Source organism: Pleurodeles waltl, chromosome 3_1, assembly GCF_031143425.1.
Source record: "Pleurodeles waltl isolate 20211129_DDA chromosome 3_1, aPleWal1.hap1.20221129, whole genome shotgun sequence".
NCBI classification, from domain to species: Eukaryota; Metazoa; Chordata; class Amphibia; order Caudata; family Salamandridae; genus Pleurodeles; species Pleurodeles waltl.
Genome location: NC_090440.1, coordinates 1,303,481,866 through 1,303,500,711, shown reverse-complemented (window position 1 = coordinate 1,303,500,711; position 18,846 = coordinate 1,303,481,866). Strand labels below are relative to the sequence as shown.

The 18,846-nt window shown below is 44.5% G+C and overlaps 1 long non-coding RNA gene across 1 annotated transcript in view; it reads right to left on the bottom strand.

Moving 5' to 3' along the window:
- LOC138285106 (uncharacterized) overlaps positions 1–18,307 on the bottom strand; it is a 51,665-nt gene extending 33,358 nt beyond the window's left edge. Inside the window, exon 1 of the long non-coding RNA XR_011201520.1 lies at positions 18,185–18,307. This is a non-coding gene — a long non-coding RNA (uncharacterized lncRNA). The remainder of the gene's footprint in view (positions 1–18,184) is intronic.
- Between the last annotated feature and the right edge of the window lie 539 nt (positions 18,308–18,846).

Genomic DNA, 18,846 nt, shown 5'->3' with positions numbered 1-18,846 from the left:
TCCCCAGGCAGATGGTCATAACCACCCGGTTATGTCTCTAACACTTTCAGTATTTCCACAGCATATTCTATACACTTTAAAGGTTTAATGAAATGGGGAAAAGTAAAGACTACTTATGTCTGAGATGCTGGCTGTCCGTGGGTACATTGTTTCATATGGTATAGAACTGCCCTGTGACTCAACTATACTGGTCAGTAATTCATACTTTAGTTACATAAATCGGGGGAGGTTGCTGATGCCCGTTCGTCTTCCTGCCTGGTATAATGACTGGTGAAGATCCAGAGTGGGCTGGAGGAGACTACAGGTTACTGGCCGCTTGCTTGCTAAAAGGGATATAGCAAGAGCTCCCACCGCCCTGCCTAAGGCAGAGTGTTATAGTGGTATGGATATGTGTGCAGGCACGGAGGAGGCAGTGTGCAAAGCAAGAGGATGTCCCCATAAATATAAAAATATCTGGGGTGGTTGGCCGAACCAGCTCCACTCCACCACTGTGATGGCATAGGTTTGTGAAGGCGAGAATTTTGACTGGGTTGACACCCACCTACCACAGTGCTTGTACATTAGTATTAAACTGTCCGGTGCAATGAAATGTTATTTCTTCTTCTATGGAAAGAGCTGCGAAATTATGTGGCCAAGTTACCTATTTGTGGTATTACTACATCTAAAAACACAAAAAAAAAATATATATATTTTTTTTTAAAAGACGCCTATTGCCTTTAACCCTGCCAGACTAGTTAGAACCAAGGGCATAAACTCGCTTGCCTCCTTGCCCAATGCAAAGGGAGATCATTAACTCTCTCTCCAGTCTTGCCTAAGAGATCAGGAGAGAATTAAGGGTATGCCTTCCCGCCTTTACAAAAAGTTGTGTTTTCTCATTTTAGCTCTCATAAGATATTTTGCCCATGACTACATCAAAAAATGCTGAAATGACTGACATCAAACGTATGTATGCAAAAAAGTATATAAAAAGTATACAAAAAAGTGATTAATAGAATGCTTGAAATAACCTCAGCCACTGGCAATTATTCGGGGTCACATCGCAGTCCACCATTATTTTGCACACCATGCACCTTACTTTAGGCCCAGCCATACGCAAATCAGTCTTGTCCATGCTTCAATGGAACAGTTCAGCCTGAACTACCAGGCCAGGTCCACTCTGAACTGGAACACAAGCATCCCAGGCCCAGTTTTGCCTTATTTAGAGGTCATCAGTCAGGTATAGCTTGGTTCCAGTGGCATAGTAAGCATGCGACCTGTTGAGTTCTGAGCTCTTGCTCCAAACACTTCCTTTCTGGACAGCTTTTTCTCACCATCGCTACACTGGCAGGTGTACTTGGCCCAGTTTACAGAGCCATAGTAAGGCGGACCCCAATCCACCAGAGGCAAATTACCCCACAACCACAGTTGTGGCCCAGTAGCTCTTGTCTACCTTGTGGCCTGGATCTGGGGCTGGCAAGCATCATTATCAAAGGGTTCAAAAGTTATAAGGGTTCCCCAAATCAGTGAACTTTCAAAATAACATGAAAATTGACAAAGGGGACAACTGTCTTTAACAATTCTAAAACATCTGAATGACAGGACATGACTAAAAGCTGATTAAGATGTCCACCCAAATGTCTGAGGTCTGGTGCTCCATGAAAAAGGTATCCCATTTTCACCCCTAATTAGTAGTCTTCCAGAGTGAGACAATGGTGAGCAGAGAGCACACTCAATCCTACCCCTGGCGGTGCTATGCATGAAGAGAGGCACGCTCTTGTGCAAAATTCTTTGTCCAAGCAGAACTAATGGCTGTGTTGGAGTCCCGTTGGTGTGGGCAACAAGATGATCATGACAGGATGAGTAAAGGAAGATGATTTGTTTGGGACATACATGAGATTGGCAGAGGTGAGAGGTGACTAAACCATAGCCACCCTCTAGGTCAGTAGTCCTAAACCTTTCTTTTCTGTGAACTCCCAATAAAACATTACTGGGATCCGGGGACCCGTACCGAATCATTACTGAAATCCGGAGACCACCACTGAGTCATTGTTGAATCTGGAGAGGCTGGTCAAAGCAAATTCGATGATTTGAACCACAAAATAATGTACAAAAATATTGCAACAAGCATTCATAAAACAAACACACAAACAATGTAATATTTTATTTAATTTACAAACAAATATAAAAAAAATTAAAATGTTAATGGAAAAGTTGAAGCTTTTCTAAATTCAATTTAGGTCACCCATCATCCATACTATATTCTCTTTGATACACTTACACTGCTCTAATAAATCAACATGAAGATATCAACTCAATTTTTAGCCTCCAATTTCAGATTCCTTCACATTTACAGAACATTTAAAATTTTTCATTTGTAAATATTGCTTTGTTATATATGTACATCTTAGTAGTGTAATATTTCATTTTCCAAGCAGTAGCAGACCCCCTGAGTAGGCATCGCAGACCCCAAGTAGTCCACCGGACAACACCATTCTAGATCAAGCTCTAAAAGGAGCTGTTGGACCCACCTCACTGGATCGAAACTGAGGGATCCAAAAAAGCATCTAAAGGCATAAATATGAGAGGCCTACCTGTGCTCAGGCGGACCTCCGCGAAGTGGGAGTGAATTTGATTTCTGGAGGCTGATGACTACACAGAGAAACATACCAGTAAGTGAACTAGTGAGAATGGCAGTACAATACTCAGGAGGCAGATTTACTCGTTTTTTACACAGCTTCAGAGATGGTAAAGGAGGTATTTTGTGCCTGTACTTATGCATCTGCATGAGCTGACCAGGTCTGATGGGAAGATGGGTCCCTAGAAGGAATGGATGCCCAACATCAGTGGGAGGTGCAGATATGGTGGCACTTGGGAACCCTCCCACACACACTTATGCAATCACAGATACATTTTGCAGGACATGTTCTCAGAATGCTGCATGGGAGACACTTGATCACAGGAAGTATGGGTACAATGAAACCACGCAGATAGATGGAACCCTGTTGCCACTCATCGGAACCAGGTCAGGGAACACCTCAGCAGAAAAAAAAATCCAGCAGAGATCCTCTTCCCACGTTAAAAGCCTGAGGATGCCTTACTCGGTTTGACAAAGGGAGAGGAGCTTTGTTACCTCCTTTGGGAAAGTCTGCACTTAAATAAATGCAATGGAACTGAGAACTGTGGACTTCGAGATCACGCTCAACCAAATCACGTTATGCCTGACACAAATTAAGAAATGAGCCACCCCTGCAGAAGGAAAAATTAAAACAACAGTGAAGAAAGTATGACAGATACACAATGAATGCTGGTGACGCCTGTATTCCAGAGCTGTGCCTTAACCTCAGTGGTCCATCTGGAAGATCATCTGGAGCAGATGGAGAACCTGTGTAGATTTAGAACAATCAGTATACTATGATAGCCCCCAGTCAATGGTAACTCTGGTGTTGTGACTGTGCTCAAGACTTCCTTTCATTTTGAGATGATTACCAATTCTAAGGAGGTATCCAGTGGCCTGACGAAGGTGACATGGCTTCCTGATATGGGCTGTGTGAATGGCACAATCCTTGCAGTGGACCAAGATGAAGATTCTCGCAAAATGAAAGTGGTAGCAGTGAAGGGGTTCCAGGACGTGAGCCATATAGTTATGACAAGGAGACAGAAAAAGCAAGAGCTAAGGAAAAATAGAAGATAGGCCCAAGTCCTGAACCCTGCCTAAGGGGAGATAGTGACAGGAGATGACATTTCAGCATTTAACCAGGTGAAAGGAGTAGAAGTCTAAGTGAAAAACCTGAGCAAGAAGTGCGCAAAAGGTCGGTTGCAAAGCTCTGACTGAATAATGAAACACTGCTTCAATATTTTGTTAATAACCCCCTTTTTTCCAATCCTCTCTGGTTTTCAGATTTAGCGATCTTTATGTTTTAGAGTCACAGACCTCTCTGTCCATTGTCATTTAAATAGATTGTATCTCCATCTGTTTTTCTCATTTTAGGAACACTATTTAACCACCTCTATATCTGGACTTTCTGCACCAGTCCCCTCTTAGGCTTCCACTTTTCATTCTTCATCCCCTCTAATCAAACTTCGAAGCCATTGTGATATGTATATATGTATATATATACAGGGCAGGAGTCCCCTTGTGACCCAGAACGTCAAAGTCAAAGATGTGGCCAAACTTCACCATTAAGGGTGGACTATTGTAGAGGTTTACATGTTCATACCAATAATGTTCCCAATATTTCTCAATGGTTGTTTTCATGTCAATTACAATGTGGTAATATTATATTTTAAACATCCTGATATGTGACATTTGGGAAATAGAAATAAAGTTTAAACAAGTATTGGCAAAGCCAATAGGTCACACATTTGGTGTAAATCATCCCCGATGTTATAAATCTAAAAGCTAAGGAGGAGGTATTAAAAATAGCCCATGATGCAGCATGTTACTCAATCTTAGTAGACATGCACACCACGCAGGAGCTCACCTACAAATTAACACAGACACTTTTTTTCCTTTTATTTATCATTTGGGGAAAGAATTTTTTAATTTGGGTGGGGGAAGCAACACTGATGGAGTGGGTGGGGGAAGCAACACAGAGGGCATGAGGTAGAAGTAACATGGAGGGTGGGGGTACATGATAAGGGCGCGAGAGAACGACGTGAAGCACAAGGTGAAGCACAAGTGTGAGAAATCAAACAGGGGAGAAATACACGAAGGTGAGCAGGGGAGAAACACATAGCCAAGAGAGAATATCAGAGGGGGGAAGAGAAGTACTTGAGGGAGACATCTGCAAAACACATGCACTCTAATGATGTGCTTAACCAAAAAGTAAATAAGTTGTGCCTGAAAATTCAGCAGTTGAAGGGCACAAGTAACGAGACCATGCTCGTGAAAAGGGACCAACACAAGATGAGGAAGAAAAGCCCACACAAACTAATTAATACAATTCAGGCCGATAAGAGTGACAGTAAAGTGAAGCAATGGTAACAATGGGTGGGCTCTAAGCCCAATGTAAGCTGGCAATAGGTCTTTTTGAAAACAGAGAGCTTGTGCTGTCTGGTAGATGAGACCTAAAAATACTGAATAAATGTCCACCTACTTTAGCAGACATGTTCTGTTTGGCTCCATATGGTACATTTGTTAGGCTCGGTTCATTTTTGTCTACCCATTTCTGACTTTTTAATCAAAGACTGAGGGCCTCATTATGAGTCTGGCGGTCTTCAGACCGTTAGACCCACGGTGGCAGTCGGGCTGCTGTGGTTATGGCGGTCCAATCGCCAAATTATGACCGTGGCGGAGCTGCCACAGTACGACCGCTGACACCACCAGCCTGCTGCCAGCCTGCTGTCTGGAGGTCCCAGCAGATGTAATCCACCAGGGCAGCGCTGCCCTGGGGATTACGAGTCCCCATACCGCCACCCTTTCCATGGCAAAGGCTGGCAGAATGAGGGCATCGGGGGGCCCCTGCACTGCCCATGCACTTGGCATGGACAGTGCACGGGCCCCCATGCACAGCCCCGTCGCGCATTCCACTGTCAGAATTACGGGCAGTGGAATGCGCAACGGGTGCTGCTGCACCCGCTGCACCGCCACATTGGCGCTGGCTCCGTCAGGAGCCGGCATCAATGTTAAGGCCCTGTTCACTGCAGGGCTGGCGGGTGGAAAACCTGTTTCTGCCCGCTGGCCCTGTGGTGAACTCTTAATAGGACCGGCGGTGTTCAGGCCGCACAGGTGGCCTGATGGAGGAATGAGTTTTCAAACTCGTAATGAGGCCCAAAGTGTCCAGTGTGCATATGCTAATGCTCTATTTGTCCATCAATGTTCACAATTGCTGGAACATCTGGATAATCCTTTGCGAACAAAGGAAATTGATTACATTGCATATGCCTTTTTAGACCCATACGCAGAAGAACACTTACACTCAGCCAATGCTTGTATATATGTATGTATTTGTATTTATAAAGCACATTCGGGCCATGGCATCGAAGTGCTAGGCAACAATGAGTACAGTGTCCAAGAGAAAACGAAAAGAAAGAATAAGACTACTGAGGAAAAAGCCAGGTCTTTACCTGCTTCCTGAAGGCCATGAAACTGTATTCCTTCCTCATTGTCAAAGGGAGCGAATTCCAGTGTTTAGCAGCAGCCACTATAAATGCTTTGTCGCCCCATCTAGCCTTACGAGTGCGAGGGACGTGCACCAAATAGGAACCTATTGATCTGAGCTGATGACTTGGAGTGTACCAGCGTGACCGAGACAACAGGTATTCCGATCCGTGCATATGCAAGGACTTGTGCGTTAGACATAATATCTCAAAAATAATGCGCTTCCTGACAGGTAGCCAGTGTAACTGCCTCAGACTACCGCTGGCCGAAGTTGAGCGGGGAAGATCTAATATTAGTCGGGCAGCTGTGTTCTGAACTAGTTGAAGTTTATTAAGCAAAGTTTTGTCTATATTAAGCATTAAAGCATTACAATAGTCTATTTTGGAAATTACCAAAGCGAGAGATACTGTAATTCTAAGCTCCTTTTGTAAATATGGGAACATTTTTTTCAAAATTCCAAGCGTCCAGAAGCAGGCCTAGTGATGAAATTTACTTGAGACTTAAAAGATAGGCCATTGTCAAAAATAATCCTCAGATTCTTAGCAGAACTGATTGGGGTAGGAAGATCTCCACATGTAGATGGCCACCAACGTGGGCTCCACAGGTCCCTACTAGAGCCAAAAAAGCAAGATCTCTGTTTTGTCACCATTCATCTTAAGCCAGTTCAGGCCAATCCATCTGTTGATCTCACGCATACAGAGATGAAATCGATTGGCGTCTTCCTCCCAAATCCTATGAACAGGGATGATTAATTGAGTATCATCCGCATAGGAGGTGTCAAGAAAACCGAAAGATCGAATGAGTCTGGCCAATGGTGCTACATATAAATTGAATAGGCGTAGGGCTAAGCGAGGAGCCTTGAGGGACCCCCACATGGTAGTTGATAGGCAGGTGCTCTGAAGTCTCCACAACTTACTATTGTAGATCTGTCCTCTAAAAAAGATTTCAGAGTGTTCAGCGCTATGCCTCTAACACCTGCTTGATGAAGTCGATGTGCCATAATATGTGGAGAGATGGTATCAAAAGCCGCTGATAAATCTAACAGCACCAAAATGGCTCCCGACCCCTCATCAATTAATCTCCGGATAGTATCTGATGTAGTGATGAGGGCGGATTCCGTGCTGTGGGCTTTCCTGAAACCATGTTGAGTGGAGTCTAAACCACCAGAGTCTTGAAGAAACTTGGCGAGTTCTTCATTTATATGTTTTTCAAAGATTTTAGTTTGAAAAGGAAGCAAGGCGATAGGCCGAAGATTCTTGAGGTCATTTGCCGCTCCATCCAATTTCTTTTTCAAAGGCATCACCATTGCTTCCTTCCACAGAGGGGGAAAAAGTCCTTTAAGCAGGACCTCCTAATATGTTGGATCAAGAGTTGTGGAAACTAAGTCAGGAACCAACTGTAATATGTAAGGCGGACAGGGGTCCCGGGGCGAGCCAGATTTAATGCCCATCATAAGCTCTTTGATTTTCTCCTGCTGCAGCGGCTGAAAATTAGTCAACATAGGACTATCCTCATCTATCGAGCCGTTAAGATCCTCATAAGAATCTGATCCCTCTGCAGATTGAGTAAAGTTTGCTTGTATTTGCAAAACTTTATTTTAAAAAAAAGAGGCAACCTTGTTACAAAATTCCTGGGAGTTATCTAGCTCTGGGGGAGTAGTAGGAATCGAGAGGGAACGTACTACTTTAAAGAGTTCTCTAGGAGCATTGGATGCTTCCTAATTTTCTGTGAATAAAATTCAGTTTTGGCTTGATTGATCATGTCTTTGTAGACACTAAGGCCCATATTTATACTTTTTTAGCGCCACATATGCGTCATTTTTTTACGCTAAAGCAGCGCAAACTTACAAAATACAAACGGCGCCAATGTTATTAGCAAAACCAAAAATAATTTGTCTATGGGAAAAGTTGATCCTTACTATAACTACCTACTGGCTATCGCCAGTAGGTAAAATATATATATATATACATATTTATATATATATATATATATATATATATATATATATATATATATATATATATATACACACATATATATATATATATATATATATATATACATATACATATATGCATACACTTACATATATATATATGCATACATGCATACACTTACATATACATATATACATATATGCATACATGCACAAACACACACACAAAATTTCTACTTACGTGGGGAGCACAGTGCACCCAGTCAAAAAAGTAAATTGGAGCATGCTAGAGCAATAATGAATCATGATGAAAAGTACCCGGTTGCAAGACATTTTGAGACACATCATTCCAGGGATCGGAATTTATTAAAGTATACAGGAATTGAACATATTCCACCAATACCCAGAGGGGGAGACCGGGTGGTCTTGCTATGTAAGACTGAATCAAGATGGATTATTAGACTCAATACAAAAGTCCCAAATGGGCTGAACACAGATGAGGAGTTACACGTGCACCTAGAATAAAGAACAGCAGGTACTCTGGTAGGAAGGAAAGGATGAGGCACAGGGGGAATTTATCATTGTATAATTGTGTAATGAACAAATAGAGTGATTTATAACAGTTGATTTTAGATACCCTCTCAATTAGTCAATGTAACCAGTATTCGTTTTAGGAAAGGAAGGGTCTCTCCCCTAGGAAGCTGGGTTCAAGAGATGGCTCCAGGCACTTTACCCTCATCTTCTGGCACTTGGAGTACGAGGGTGATGGTTTTCCTTTTTTATTTTCTTTGTATTATAAGATACAGGACTAGGTACATTGGCTTTCAAATGGTTAAAATATGACCCACCTAGTATTGTTGTGTGTTAATTTGATTTTAGTAATACATTGGGGCTATGGTTAAAATCCACATATATGTTTTGGCAGCTCGTGATAATCTTGAATTTCTATTATCATTTATGATTTAGTTTAGAACCTGTTATTTCTGACATGATAATTTTAAAATGTGACAATTGGATGTGGAGTACAGAATGATAGTATCATATGCCTATGGTATGCCCGCTTGGGTTTAATTGCTGTAGCAGTATATAATCTGTTTATTGTTTACGCTTGGTGAATTACCTGCCTTATATTTGGGAAACTGATGATCAATGGTAATAATCATCTATGACTATAGCTTGCCTTAACTAATTTTTATGGCATGACCAATACACAATGGACTATGGGAGCTATAGACTGATTAATGATGTTCACAATTAATTAATGTTGAATTATTGATTAGATATTTTAATATGATATATATTTTTGTGCGACAGACACATGATTGGCTCTCGGTGTGCAGAGAGACATGCCCTCACTGACTGTTATGCCAACATCACTACCACAACTCTGGGAATGGGACGGGACAGTACAATCCTGGGCGTCCCCAGGGAGGACAAGGCCTGCTAAGGCCGCAATGGGGCTAAGGAACTGTGGGAAAAAGCTCTTACTCCAGTTAACATCAAGAGCCTGCAGTTCTGGTTAGCGAGGTATGACAACAGAGGTGACACAAAAGTTTTGACACAAGGATTCAATGGGGAATTTAAGTTGGGATACACAGGACCGAGACGATGGGCTGAGAACTTGAGATCAGTGAGAGGGAAAGGAGAGGTGGTGAGGATGAAACTTGAGAAAGAGATGGTGGAAGGTCGTATGGCAGGCCGTTTATGGAATGGCCGATGGAGAACCTTCTTGTGTCACCGATTGGGGTGGTGCCTAAAAAAGAGACAGGACAGTACTGACTTATACACCATTTATCTTGGCCGGAGGGGTCATCGGTGAATGATTTCATTCCAGAGGCGTTGACAAAAGTTTCTTTTGTGTCTGTGGATGTGGCCATTGACATGGTGGAGGCCCAAAGCCCGCGCGCCTTGATGGCCGAGACGGATATAAAATCAGCTTTCAGGCTGTTGCCGGTGGACCCAAGTGACTTTGAGCTTTTGGGAATTCAATTTCAAGGGCGGTGGTATGTAGACAAGGCTTTGCCCATGGGTTACTCGATTTCTTGCGCTTTATTTGGGTGCTTTAGCACATGTTTGCAATGGATATTCGCAACAATCACAGGGCATAAGGAGGTAACGCATTACTTGGACAAATTGTTCTTTGCTGCACCAGCAGGGTCTGACAGGTGTGCAGAGGTTCTGTGGCAGTTTCAGGACATCATTGGGGACCTGGGAGTGCCCCATGCCCCCGAAAAGACGGTGGGGCCCAGTTCGGCTTTATCTTTCCTAGGAATTGAGTTAGACACTGAGGCTATGATGGCTCGATTACCTGGCAAAAAACAGGAGGGCATGATTCAAACAATTCAAGACATGCTGCGCAGACCTAAGGTTACAGTAAGGGACATACAGGTGCTCCTGGGCCACCTTACTTTTGCGTGCAGTGAGGTGAGAGCAGAGAGGACATTTTGTAGGCGACTGGGGATGGCTTTGTTGTGGCACTCGTTGACTCATCATCGTGTGCGGCTCAACACTGGGGTGAAGGAGGAATTGAGATTGTGGTGCATTTTTTTGGAATCTTTCAATGGCATGCCATTGCAGTGATGGAAGGACTGGGCCTGGGATGTTCAAATATTTTCAGATGCAGCAGGAGCGTCAGGCTTTGGGATATATTGGCAGGGCAGGTGGTGAGCAGAGGAATGGGCCGAAGAATGGGTGAATGTGGGGCAGAGCATAGCATTTCTGGAATTGTTCCCGCTGGTGGTGGCAGTATGCGTGAGGGGACACATGTTGGAACATAAGAAAGTGTTGTTCAGAGTCGACAATTTGGCAGTGGTACAGGTTGTGAATAGACTGTCGGACAGGGATTTACAAGTGCTACAGCTGTTGAGGATGTTTGTGGCGGAATGCTTAAGACGTGACATACTGTTTCGGGCAAGACACTTCCCAGGAGTGAACAATGACATAGCGGATGCGTTGTCTCGTTCGCAGTGGGAGAGGTTCCTTGGGCTAGTCTCGGAGGCGGACCTGTGCAGGACGAGAATGCTGGAGGTGCCATGGACCGTAGGTAACAGAGGATGCATCGCTTGGTGGTGAACTCACTGGCGTATTGCACACAAAAGGCATATGCAATGGCATGGTAGGGGTTTTTGAGGTATGGGGCGCGCGTGAGGGACTCAGCGAAGGAAAGGGTGGAAGACGTGGTGCAATCCATTATGGACCTGGTGGAGGGAGGGCAGTCTAAAATAACGATTGCAGGGAAGTTAGCGGGGCATTCTTTATAGGAAAACTGTTGTGGGGTTACACCACGTCCACTATGGGAATTGGGTCAGAGGCTTCTGGATGGTTGGGCCGAAGAAGGGGGTAGGAGGGGTAGGGTTAGGCAGCCAATGTTGTTGAGACTGCTAAAAGAGGTAACACACACTTAACGGTCGTATGTGTGGATGAGGAAGAAGGCTTACTGTTTCGAACCCTAATGTCTTGGATGTTTTTCAGAGCATTCCGAGTATCAGAACTGCTGAGGTCAAAGTGGAGAGTGGGTATAACGTGAAATGAAGTGTAATTTAGTACACACGGCGTCTCTATTGTGCTGAAGAGCTCAAAAAAATGGATCCGATGGTCAAAGGTCGTCAACGTGTTTCTCCGGCAATATCCAATGTCTAGGATCTGCCCCATATCACTGGGGAAACAGCTGTGGGCTCTCACTACGGATCAAGTGGGGAGGGTGTTACAGCATGGAGATGGGAAGAGGGTTACTGCATACCAGTTGTTGGCAATTATGAGGAAAAGCCTGACTCTAGTGGGCCAAGACGCAACAAAGTTTGGGACACATTCTTTTAGGATCAGGGTAGCAACAGAGGCAGGAAGACGGGGTTGGCACAGTGACGAACTAATGGGACTAGGGAGGTGGAAATCAGACACCTATAAGAAATATGTGAGAAGTGGAGGAAGGAAGGAGGAGGGGGTCCGCTCCTAATGATTTGTTTCTCCTTCCACAGGTGTCACGCCAGATCCGGAGGTGAGTTTCCTCTCTATATGGGTCGTGGGGCATTCGTTCATAAAGTGGGCCCAGAGGCAAGCGAGGAGAATGACAATGGGTGACAACCTAGGCCTGGTCGGGGAGCAGTACAAAGTGTGCTGGGATGGGAAAGGGGGGATAAAGTGGCATAAGTTGCTAGGGCGATTGCAGAAGTTAAAAGCCAGAGGCCATTGCCCAGATGTCCTGTTAATATATGTTGGTGAAAATGACTTAGTAGAAAAGACAGGTTTGGATATAATGAAGAACATGAAAAAAGATTTGCAGGAGATTATACAACAGTAGAAGAGGTGTCATGTGGTTTGGATAGCCTTTGTCCCGTGGCAGGTATGGAGAGGGCCCAAAAACCCAGGGGCGACTGAGCGTGCGAAGAGGAAAATCAATAATGAAAGGCTTTTGTGCGGCAAAGGGAGTTACCTATTTAGAACATAATGACCTTAGGTTCGAGGACAAAGAATTTTTCAGGGGTGACGGGGTACACTTGTCCTTCACGGGCATGGAGTTGTACCTGCTTCACATGAAGAAGGCACTGAAGAACCTGTTACAGGAGCAATTAAAAAAAATTTAAAAAAAGAGGAAGTGAGTGGCTGTGGGGGGGTGGTGAGGGCGGCAGAAAAAGTCAGATGATTGCCTTTTTCTGGTGGCGGAGGCAGAGAGAGTTCACATGCCAACGAAAATAGGTACAGACAGCAAAACTGGCAGGACACTTTCAGAACTGAAGAGGGGTGGACAAAAGCAGGACAGGACGGACAGGAAGGAAACTTGGCATTAGGAGTTATGCCAGTTGCAAGTTCAATTGTTAGGTGGCATCAGGAGCTGGTTAAGGTGATAAAAACAGATTTGACAAGGAAAACAGTATTAAAGGAAGAATGTATTAAGAGATGGCAAGGTTAAGGGTAAAAGGAGGGGGGAGGACAGGGTAGGGGAGGGGGACAGCTCGGTTAGGTGAAAATTGGCTGTATAGTGAGGTTTTTAGTTTTGTGAGGCAAAGGCCAAGGTTGATAATTGTAAGTGCACCTGTTTCCAATAAAGTGGCCTTTTTCACACAAGGCAAATGTGTCCTGGTGTTGTCCCTCTTCCCCAAGAGGGTCCCGGGGGGCTGCAGAGCAAAGAGAGGTCTCCCCCCCAGGAATTTGGGGAAGGTGGTGCGGCCCTGGGTGGCATTTGGGCTATATTTGGGCATAAAAGCTTGGGCTGGGAGGCTAGGTATTTGAAGGGGACATTTTGTGGGAGGGCCACCATTTTGTCATAGGTGACATGGTGGCAGGTAGTTAGAGGGGAGAGGAATTTTGCCCCTCCCTTCATTCCTATATAATGGAAATAAGGATATTCGAAAAAATATAAAGGGTGAGGATTATGAGGCTTTCTTTTAGGACATCGGGTGCACGGGGGTGACAGTTGTTGTAAGTTGTAGCTTGGGACAGGTGTAGGCAGAGAGAGTTTACATGCCAATGAAACACTTTCAGAACTGAAGGGGGGTGGGCAACAGCAGGACAGACAGGAGGGAAACATGGCATTAGAAATTATGCTAGTTGCAAGCTCAATTGTTTGGTGGCATCAGGAGCCGGTTAAGGTGATAAAAACTGATTTGACAAGGAAAACAGTATTAAAGGAAGAATGTATTAAGAGATGGCAAGGTTAAGGGTAAAGGGAGGGGAAGGACAGGGTAGTGGAGGGGGGAGAGCTTGGTTAGGTGAAAATTGTCTGTATAGTGAGGTTTTTAGTTTTGTGAGGCAAAGGCCAACGTTGATAATTGTAAGTGCACCTGTTTCCAATAAAACAGCCTTTTTCACACACAGCAAATGTGTTATGGTGCTGTCCCTCTTCCCCAAAATCTACGCCTAATAGAACGTTAAAAATGTTCGACGCTAGAGAAAATGGAGCATCTAAATTGGTCTCCGTAAGATAACTTTAGCTTCGTAAATCATATGGAGGGCAGGGACATAATAGGAGAGTGTATCAAAACAATGATGAAACTGGAGTTCATGGAAGAAATGACAGGGTGTGAAGGTCACAAGGGACTTACCAGCACCCAGGAAGTCAAATCAGAAAAAAACTAACCACGTCAACCCCAGGGAGCAGAAAGGAAAAGAGACAAAAGACATTTCTTATCATTAACATGATGAGGTCATTTTCTTTTTTTAGTATACAGGATTTCGTTATTTCCTGTGTCTGGGAGACATTGGTTATGTGTTGTTTAAAGAAATTTAACCTCTTCTTTCTCCCTATACTAGCTGCCATTACTTTTTTCAGGGCAGAGATTACCTTCTATCCCCGGAACACACGGCCTAAAATTTGTTTCACATTTTCTTTCCCAATTTTATTAATTTGTTATTCTTGTATTATATCAAAGAGTAAGCCCAAGGCAGAAGGTAGATGAGATTAAAATGCAGCAGGAGGCAGCATCCAAAATAAAAGTAATTCAGTATCGCAAGGAAAAAGACTGAACACAAAAAACAATTTTGCATCTCAATTTTTAAAGAGAAGAACTTGAAAGAATGATCAAGGAGCAGCTTAAAGAGTAAAACAAGGTAGAAAATGTGGTCTAGTCGCTGAAACAAACTGCAATAAAAAAGAAACAAATTGTAAACTTTAGAACAAAAACATAGGGACAACATGCACCTCAGTACAACAAAGGGACAGGCCAGAAAATGAAATTGAACAAATAAATTAAATAAAGAGAACCTTCCCACCGAGGTATCCTACTGTATATGCTCAGAGTTATTTCCAACATAGACAAACCTCAGCAAAGTAGTAAGGAACTTAGGCCCACATTATGACATTGGCGGTATAAACCGCCTACCGCTGCGGTGACGTCCGCCAGATTATGACCACGGCCGGACTTCCGCTACAGGAAGGGCGGAAATACGGCCCTGGCCATACTGGCGGATGGTGTTAAGATCGTGCTACTACCACCTGCACCACCACACCAGTAGACCGCCGGCAGCCATATCATGGCATATGATACAGCCTAGCGGTGTTCTGCTGGCGGGCGCTGCTGGTGGTAGCAGCGCCCCATCCTGTTCCCTGACAGAAGACCAGCTAGAAGAAGGTAAGTTGGGCTTTCGACAGGGCAGGGGGTGTTGTGTGTGTGGGGTTGTGTGCATGAATGTGTGAGTGTGTGCGTGTATGCGTCTGTGTGTAGTGTTGTTTGCGTGGGTGTATGCAAGTGTGTGGATGCATGTCAGAGTGGAAATGTGAATGTGTGTCTGCATGTCAGTATGAATGTTTGTACAGATGTGTGCGAGCATGGCTGGATGTATGCGTGTATGGATGTGTGTATGCCAGTGTGAGTGAGTGGGTGTATGTGTGGTGCGTGTCTGTGGGTGTGTGCATGTATGGGGGGAATCGGAAGGGGGGAAGCGTGGATGGAGCGGGTGGTGGGGGGCGTCCGGGGAATGTTTCAGAGGGTGGGTGAGCCTCCTACCAGTGACGGGGAGGGAATTCCCTGTCACTGGCAGGGCCTACCGCCATGGTTTTCTTGGCATTGCGAATGCCACGAAAACCATGGTGGTAGGCTGGCTCATACTTCCGCCGGAGGTACTATAGCGGCCCACGGGCTGGAGATTGAGATCTCTGGCCCAGCGGCTGCTACCGCCATGGCGGTAGGAATGGTAAATTGGCGGGTTGGCTGTGCCCAACCCGCCAATGTCATAATGTGGCGGTACGTACAGCCAGCCTTCTGGCAGTACTACTGCCACATTATCACCTACCACTGGGGTCATAATGACCCCCTTAGTGCCTCACTTACAAGGAACTGGCTCATCGGCTCCAATGTGCCAGTTTCCTTGTGTCGCCCTGTGCCCCCCCTAATGACATCATGATACCACTGTATTTATAATACAGTCCACCATGGTGCTCGTTAGCACAACATTTTTGACACAGTTGTGGCGCTTTGCTGGACTAGCATAAAAAATGTTGATGCTAGTCCAGGAAAGCTTGTGGAGGCCCATTGAAAAAAGCGTAGTGTCAATTTAACGCCCGCCCTGGGCAGGCATTAAAAAATGACATTAGAATGGCGCAGTGAAATCTTGTAGATGGTAGGGGGCAGGGAGGCACGGAGTCTTGAGCAGAATTAATTGATTGCCAGTATTGAGATCCGAAAATATTACAATGCCCTTGGCTCAGCACCTCCATTTTGTAAAGGAGGTTATTGCACAGCGGGTTGGAGGGGGCATAGTCCCTCTCACGCCCAACGCACTATCTCCACCGTGTTTATGTCTGCTCTCGGTGCCTTGTGTGGCCCTTAAAGTGCAGTGGGAAGGGGCCATGGAGCTGCATGATCCTTTTCTATAGCATCCTGAGGTTGGAATGGTGTAGTATGTATCCCGTAATGTAGATAGAGGGCCTGAGTACACAGGGCATATAATTGCAGATCGGGTGCCCGAGTCCCCCTGGGTTAGCAGGAGTGTCAGAAGTTCCCACTTCACTTGCGGCTGTTAACCGGCCCATATTAGAGTTGTCATAGCTGACCGCAAGCATTGGAAGAATAAGGCAGTCAGGAGGATAGGGATGTTAAGGAATAAGTAGAGGAATTTGGGCAGGACCACCATCTTAGCTTTTGCTGTTCGGCCTGCAAAGGATGGAGGAACTTTAGTCCACAGTGGCAGTCTGTCTTCTAGCCAAGTAATAGTACGGCCATAGTTTGCTCACCAAATCTTGCTGGGAACTTTGCTGAGTCAGATGCCCAAATAATACATTGCGTCCTATGCCCAGGAGATCGGGAATTCAGTTTTGCAAGGAAGCATGCTGTCAATGAGAAGGAACAGTATAGATTTGGACCAGCTTATCTGAATGCCCAAAAGTCAACCAAAGCGTATCACCTCTCATGTGATTGGGCCCAGGTTTTCACATGGATTACAGACATATAGGATGATGTCATCTGCGTACATTGAAACTACCAGCCCTCTAGAGGTAAAGACAATACCATGATTTGCATGATGCTGTCGAAAGTGTGCCACCAGGGGCTCCATGGCCATCACAAACAAAATTGACGATAGGGGCATCCCTGTCTCGTACTTCATGTAATCCAGAAAGGGTCAAATAGCACTCTGTTCACCCACATCCACGCAGTGGGGAGGGTGAGGAGAAGCTATATTTGGTGGACTAAGCATGATCTGATGCCAATGCGTGAAAGCAATGAGAACAGATAAGGCCCTTCCAGTGTATTGAATGCCTTTGTGGCATCCAGAAGGGCAGAGACAGCTGCAAACTGTGGGTCAAGATGGTAGTGCAGGCAAAGATGATGTGAAGATTGTGTGAAGTTGAGCATCCGGGGATAAAGCCAGATTGATCGGGTCAGGAGTGGCAGTAGCCAGTTAGCAAGTATCTTTGCAAAGATTTTATTGTCAACGTTTATCAGGGAAAGTGGCCTATAGAAGTTGCACAAAGAGGCCGGTTTGTATGGTTTAAGCAGAGTAATAATGACCACCTCTCTGACTGATGGAGGAAGTGAACCAGTCTAAAAAGCCTTTTTACAAACAAAAGGAGTACAGGACAAAATTAAAAATGCAAGAATGGCCTACAAATTGCTGACAAAAACAAAAAATAAGAGGCCATGAGGTAAAAATTAGTAGCCTTGGAATAAGATGCACTGGAAAATGATCTGCCAACCTCTTGGTGAAAAATTGGGGAGAGTCTATTTCATTTGCAAGACATGGGCAGATCACAGCAGCTAACAGCTGTCATAGTGCTTCCTTTGTGAATGTGGAAGGAAGCACTGGGGCATCTGTAAGCTGCCTAAGCATGTTATTTTCTCAGTACTGTCATGGCTTAATCAGTTTCCCTTTAATTTCCAGTATGGCATCTCCACATCCTTGACATTGTAAGCCCCAACAAATAGCCTCAAAAACATTATATCGTCCTGGTGATACCCTAAACCTAAAAACAAAATGCCACTGGATGCTATATTTGAGGTGGGCTCCCACAGGATTTGGCAGTACACTTTCAGCTTACTCACTTCCTTGCTACCACAAGTGGGAGTGAACTCTCCCAAGACTGCATCTCAAAGGTCTCTTGAGAGTTTCAACCCTCACAGTCTTAGAGATTCTGATATTATGGGAGAATATGTCAGCCATCTTGGGCACAGGAACATTTAGCTTCCCTACCCCTAGGCTGCCATCTCTTAACTTGATTATCATGATAGCTCATAGCTTACCCTCTTGTGTTCCTGGTCCTGTGCCTGATGGTGCTGCTCCAACCTGGCACCTCTCCTGAGGTCAAGTTCTCCACTGGACCGTCTAGCAAGACTCCCTACTCGTCTAGCAAAGTTCCTTGTGACCTGTAGAACAAGAAAGGCAACAGACAGATATAATGTCAGTGCATTTTGTGAGCACCAATGCATGAGCATCAAAACACGTAGACTCAATCTCAAGATGCTAGATGAACATACCTCCTTTTGGGCAACAGTAATTAGGTACTTAGAGGTAACTTGAACTCAGGCCCATGCTCACAATTGTGAGTTATTTGATCTCCTCTTGCTGTGAAAGTAACAGCAAGCTTGTTTCATCATAAATCCCTCTTGATTGTATAGGATACATTTTCAGATTTCTGGACTTCAGAAATGGTCCAAAATACATATGTGACATTACTGTACTTTAAGCACATGCTCCCACCTCTCTTCAGCAGTTGTTATTCCAGGTGTAGTGAGATTGTAAATTGTACCTTGTGTGAGAACACTTTTTTAGATAAGAAGTATTAATGATATTTTTGACCTTTAATTCTCCTAGAGCCTTTCCTCAGGAGTGCACCTGAGCATAACATACAAGAGAACCAAGATTCCTGTGTGGTGCCAAAATAGTGTTATCAGATATTGTCCGA